Source organism: Fukomys damarensis, unplaced genomic scaffold (assembly GCF_012274545.1).
Source record: "Fukomys damarensis isolate Sample0158 unplaced genomic scaffold, DMR_v1.0_HiC HiC_scaffold_9, whole genome shotgun sequence".
NCBI lineage: Eukaryota > Metazoa > Chordata > Mammalia > Rodentia > Bathyergidae > Fukomys > Fukomys damarensis.
Genome location: NW_022900921.1, coordinates 13,112,190 through 13,118,094, shown reverse-complemented (window position 1 = coordinate 13,118,094; position 5,905 = coordinate 13,112,190). Strand labels below are relative to the sequence as shown.

Here is a 5,905-nt window from a genome sequence, read left to right as displayed (position 1 = left end):
GGGCGGGGGCATCGCAGATGGGTCTCTGCGGAGAGCGGGTGGATGTGTGCGGGGCGCTCGACTGTCCTCCAATTCACCTTTAACCCGAGCGGCTTGGAGAAAGGCGCCCTGGAGGACGGGGCTGCCAGCAGCTTACCTGTCACCGCGTAGAGAACCTTTGCCAGCGTGCACCTTCCAGCCGTTTCTGTCGGGTGTAGCTCCCCGTCGGTAACCGTTCAACAGCGGGCTGCCTTCTCGTTTTAAGGAGAGTTTTAGAGCTCTAAAGAAATGGGGTGTGCACGGAAAATTGATCTCCTCGTGTCAGTGGTGTGGCTTCACAGTGTTGAGATGACTTCGGAGGCTGTAGACAGTTTAAATTTCCCGTGGTCGAAGGACGAGGAGATTGAGTGCACCCAGGAAGCTCGGAACAGTAGTACATTTTCCTCTCGTGAGTGAAACCGTGTAGGGACAGTGCGTTAAACAGGTGAAGCAGCGTCTTCAGGCTGGAGTTAACCTTTTTATTCTCTTCTTTTGCAGATATGAAGTGCAGAGACTCCCACTCACAGCTTTCCTTTCTGTTTCCTGCAACAGCACACACTGATGATGTCTCGCCTGTTTGGAAATGGCTTGTGTTTTACTTTTAATTCCTTGTCCTCCCATCAAGACACAAGAATCCTCCTTTTTCACTTGGGAAAAAGCCATTTAAATCATGTTGAAGTTCGGTGTTTTGGGGAAAAAAATAGTGAGCTTTTATAATTGCTCTGTATGATTTTAATCTTGAGTTTTTTTTTTTTCTTTTAATAGTTTTGGGTTGGGTTTTTGCACTTTTGCTTTCATAGTTAGAAAGCAGGGTAAGACAAGTGTGCTTTCTACTGATGTATTTATTTAATAGCAAGAGAGACACTCGTGTGTATGCTATTGAATCAAACAGAAGAGGAGGCCAGTGATTGTGTGAGAATCTGAATTTCAAATCTGCAAAAGAAAGGTGCAAAAAGGTAAGTTGTTTTGAGAATGGAGCGGAATGAATAGGGCTTTCCTGTTTTGAGGTGATCCCGTCAGTTTTTTTATTTGTTGTTTTTTTTTTTTTTTGAGGCAGGGTCTGGCTGTCAGACTAGCCTTGAACTCACTATTTCTTTCCCAGGCTGGCACTGAACATGCAGGCAACCCTCCTGCCTCAGCCTCCTAGGTGCAGGATTGCAGGAATATGCCGTCACATCTGGCAGTTTTTTTGTTTTTTATTTTAGTCCAAGCTGCACTTGAACTCATTATATTTCTTGTCAGTGTTTTAGTTTTTGAAAACTTTGGTAGTTAAGTTTTACAATTTTGCATTTTGTTCTATTTTACCAGTGTGGCTTTTCATAAACAGCAATTTCTTTTGCTTTTTTTTTGTCAGTGGTGGGCCAGGGAACCCAGGGCCTCCCTTATGCTAGGCAGGTGCTTTACTACAGAGCTACAAGCCTAGCCCTAAATGATAATTTCTTTGTTGGAAGAAAAAAACTTTTTTTTTTTTTTTTTTTTTTTTTTTGAGATTGGGTCTTGGTAAGCTGACTTGGGTTCAAGTTAATGACCTGGGTTCAAGTGGTTTTCCTGCTTCATCTTCCCCGAATGGCTGAGACTGTAGTAGTTGGGACTGTAGGCCTCCTGTGCCACTGTTCTTCAGCTTGGAGGAGCTGCAGTACTTGTGTATGTCGGTGTGAACGTTGGCCATACTGGGGATTGCACACAGGGCCTCATGTTATATTTTGAGATGGGTCTGGCTGAGTTGCTGAATTGCTCAGACTGTGCTCAAATTTGTGATCCTCCTGCCTCAGCCTCTCTTTGTGTACCACCCTGCCTGGATAAGGAGAGTTTTTTTGTTTGTTTGTTTGCTTGGGGTTCTTAATATAGATGTTTTTCATTTGAATGTTTTGAAGTGAAAGGATCTTGTTCTTAAGATTTGTGTTTTTTTAAAACTTAAGTGAATCATATCAGCTTTTTTATTTAAGTGCAGGGATGGATCCTAGGGCATTTTTATACATGCTAGGCAAGCACTCTACCTCTGAACCATAGGTTTTAATTCCAGAATGGTGTGTGTGTGTGTGTGTGTGTGTGTCTTGGCCCCTTCTTAAGTGCTTTGAGAATAGTGTGTGTGACACACTCCCTGCCATGGGATATAACTGTCATGGAGGGCTGGGGAAGTTGGGGAAGTAAAGCACAGTAGTAGTTTTAAAATTTAGCTGTGAAGCTGGACGTGGTGGCACACGCCTGTAATCCCTGTAATCCCAGCACTTGGGAGGCTGAGGCAGGAGGATGCTGTGAGTTTGAGACCAGCCTGGGCTACATAGTGAGTTCCAGGTCAGTCTCAACTACATAGTGAGATCTTGTCTCAAAAAAAAAACCAAAAAAACAAAAAAACAAAAAAAACCTAGCTATGAAGGAATTGTCAGCTGGTTGACTAATTAGTTGAGATTCCCTGTTTCATGACTTAAATGCAGTGTGGAAAATGTACTTGCTGATACATTTTGTAATCTGCTCTTTTTTTTTTTTTGCGCTACGAGGAATCAAACTCAGGACCTTCCGCATGTCATTGAGCTAAATCCCCATCCCTACTCTTACCTTTTTAATTTTTTGGGAAGGGGGCACAGGGAATGAGAGCCTCAGGCACTCTAGGCAAGGGCTGCACGACTGAGCTACCTCTGGCCCTGCACTTAAGGGGATACTTTTTTATTCTTCGGTCACTTTAAAAACAATTTGTATCCTGTTGAAATTGGCTACTGAGTTAATGCCTAGGCAGATATAACAAGATTTCTCTCCTGAATGTCTGTTTTGTGCCAGTGATTATATCTTGTAGTATTCTTTATAAATACTGGTAGTGTTTTTCAGTTATACAGGAGGTAATGGAGGTTCATTTAATTTGGCAAGTTAGTTTCTAAGTGACAGAGTAAGCACATGCCTTTTGTACTTTAATATTAAAACCTTTTTTTGGGGGGGGCGCTGGGGATTGAATTCAGACCCTTGTACTTGGAAGGCAGGCGGTGGAACCACTAAGCTAAATTCCTGCCCTCTAATATTAAAATGTTAGTGGGGCAGACAAGTTTTCTTCTCAGCAGAATGAAAAGTTTTGTATCCTGGAACTCAGTGCTTGTCTGGACTTCAGTGGACATATGGGTTTTTCCTGCCTGTCCCGGTGGGATAATTGGGAAAGATTCAACAATGGAAGGGAGAGTGTTACGTGTCCTTTCTTCACTCTTCAAAAGGCCTAGTTGCTGCTTTGATTCCCCCCACTTGTACCGGTGAGTGAACCCCGAGTCTTTACTGAGCTAGATCTTCAGCCCTCCCTTCCCCTTTTGGGGTTTTTGGTTTGCTTTTGTTTTTGTTTTTTGGTCCCAGGGATCGAACTCAGCACCTTGCTTGTGAGGCAGGCAGAGGAACCTCTCAGCCGGTACCATCTTACTTGGACTGCTATTTTCTCCTTTTCACTAGGTGTCTTGCTTTGCAGCCAAAAATGGCGTGGTCCCCCTTAAAGGGGAGGTTATTTTGAGTATCTGGGTAAAGACAAATTTTGTGTAGCATAATGTGTATCTGAAAGTGAAAACCTTTGGATGAACTGCATTCTTAGTTTGCACCTGCTCGCTTTGTTTTTGATGATTGTTTCCGTGCTGCAGAACACGGGCCTTGCACTAGTTGGGCAAATGCTCTACCCCTGAGCTGTGGCCTCAGCCTTCTTAGTTTAAATTACCTGCCCACTGCTGAACTCACTGTCAGTGCCTGATGAGTAGCATGGTATGTTGATGAACCCTGTAAATTCAGTTTCGGTGTTTCTGTTTCCCTTCCTTCCTTAATCTTGGGCTTTTCTTTTCTTTTTTTTTTTTTTTATTTTTGGTACAGGGATTGAACTCAAGACCTCGGGCGCGGTGCAGCTGAGCTAAATCCCTGGCCCAATCTTAGGCTTTTACAATTTTTTTTGTTTTGTTTTGCTTTACTTGTTTTGAGACAGGCTCTCCCTGTGTAGCCCAGGGTAGCTCTGATCAGTGCTGAGATCACCAGCATTGAGCCACCATGCCGGGCTTGCATTTATAATTTGTGACATATTAAACCATTCAGGTTGTCTGCCTTAATTTTAGTATATGTGCTGCCCAAGTGAGCACCGGCCTTAACTTTAGAATAATAAATCAACCATGTGGTAACTATCTTTTTTTGGTGGTACTGAGGTTTTAACACAGGGTCTTTCCTCTGAACTGCATCTGCAGCTCTTTTGGGAATCAGACAATCTCCCTAAGTTCTCCAGGCTCAGTGTGTGTTCTCCCTCTCCCCCCCCTCCCTCTCCCTCTCTCCCCCCCTCTCTCCCTCCCTCTCCTCTCTCTCTCCCTCTCCCTCTCCTCTCTCTCCCTCCCCCATCCAATTTCTACTCTGCAATCCCTGGAACTGAGCTAATCCCTGACCTCTCAGCCTTTTTGAATAATCTTCCTGCCTCACCCTCCCAGAGTGCTGGGATTACCTGTGGTACCTTTTTGTTGGACTTCTTCTTAGGGGAAGCGAACCTGCATGTCCGTACTGCCTAGCTTCAACATTTTATCACCTTTTACTTTTCAGCCAGATTTGTCACATCGCTGACCTGCTGCCATTGGATTATTTTGAAGCAGATCCCAGGCATTGCCGTATCTATTGTAGCATAGATCTCTCAAAAGATAGACTTAAAACCCCATTATCAATATCACACCTAAAATAGCAATGACAGCTTTCTAGTATCTTGCGACATCCAGTCAATATTAAGATGTCCCAGATTGTCTCAAACTCAAAATTAACATCTCAGCCTGGCACTCTGGCGTAGACCTGCAATCCCAGCTACTTGATGGAGGTTGAGGCCAGCCTGAATACCCTCAAAATGGGGTGCCTGGGGTTGTAGCACGGGTTCAGTCGTTCTCAGTACTGGGGAGTGAGGTGGCGCTGAAGAAAGAAATCAGCATTGCCAGAATGTTTTGTTCAAATTAGGATCTGCAAGTGGTTGATTTTCTCAAGTCTTTTTTAAAATTTAAAAAATTTATTATTATTTTTTGTTACTGGGGCTCAAATTCAGGATCTTGTGTTTGTCTGTCCATGTCTGCTTGAAGGGATGTTACTCACTTGAGACCGATTGTTTCATTCCCCAGACAGATCACTTAATCTGTTTATTCTCATCAGTTTTTTACAATCTTAAAAATAGTTGTAAAGCTAATTTGGAACCCTGGAAAAATCTTTTAGTCCTTTTTTCCCTTTTTACTTGACATAACTTAAGAGCTCATGAAGTAAATATTTGTGCAGTATGTGCTTATGCATTTTAATTTGGTGGCATATGTATATTCGAGGTTGTAGCTAGTATTCCAGAAGCAGTTGCTTTGCTTTGTATATATGTTGGTACTGTTGGCCCTGAAAAGAATGGAGATGATTTCTTTAGAAGACTTCACATTTCAAAAACAAAAAACAAAGCAAAACAAAACAAAAAAAAGCCGGGCGTGGTGGTGCACACCTTAATCCCAGCACTCACTCAGGAGGCTGAGGCAGGAGGAGTTGAGACCATCTTGGGCTACATAGTGAGTTCCAGGTCAGTTTCAACTACATAGTGAGACCCTGTCTCAAAAAAAAAAAAAAAAAAAAAAAAAAAAACCAAAAAACAAGCAATCAAAAAAGAAAGCTTCACATTTCACTGTAGGTTCTTAAAGCAAACTGTGGAAAATGACCTATTTTTAAAGGAAATACAAACCAAGACCATGATTTCTTTTCTTTGCAGAGACCATGAACGTATGGTGCAATAGCCCTACTTTTGGTGGGAAACTATACAGCCATTCTGGTGAAGCAGTGAGTAGTGGTATCTGTGGCTCACACTAAAGTGTCCAGGCTGAGGATTTGGGCCTCACATCATAGCTTGAATTATTGTGTCGAGTTGTACTTTTTTTTTTTTTTTTTTTGT

The 5,905-nt window shown here is 42.7% G+C and overlaps 1 protein-coding gene across 1 annotated transcript in view; it reads left to right on the top strand.

The window, feature by feature from the left end:
• The first annotated feature begins 757 nt into the window (after window positions 1-757).
• The window catches only part of Pwwp2a (PWWP domain containing 2A), a 37,514-nt gene continuing 32,366 nt past the window's right edge, over window positions 758-5,905 (top strand). The window contains exon 1 of the mRNA XM_033761611.1: window positions 758-974. The gene's annotated coding sequence lies outside the window, so the exon portion shown is untranslated. The remainder of the gene's footprint in view (window positions 975-5,905) is intronic.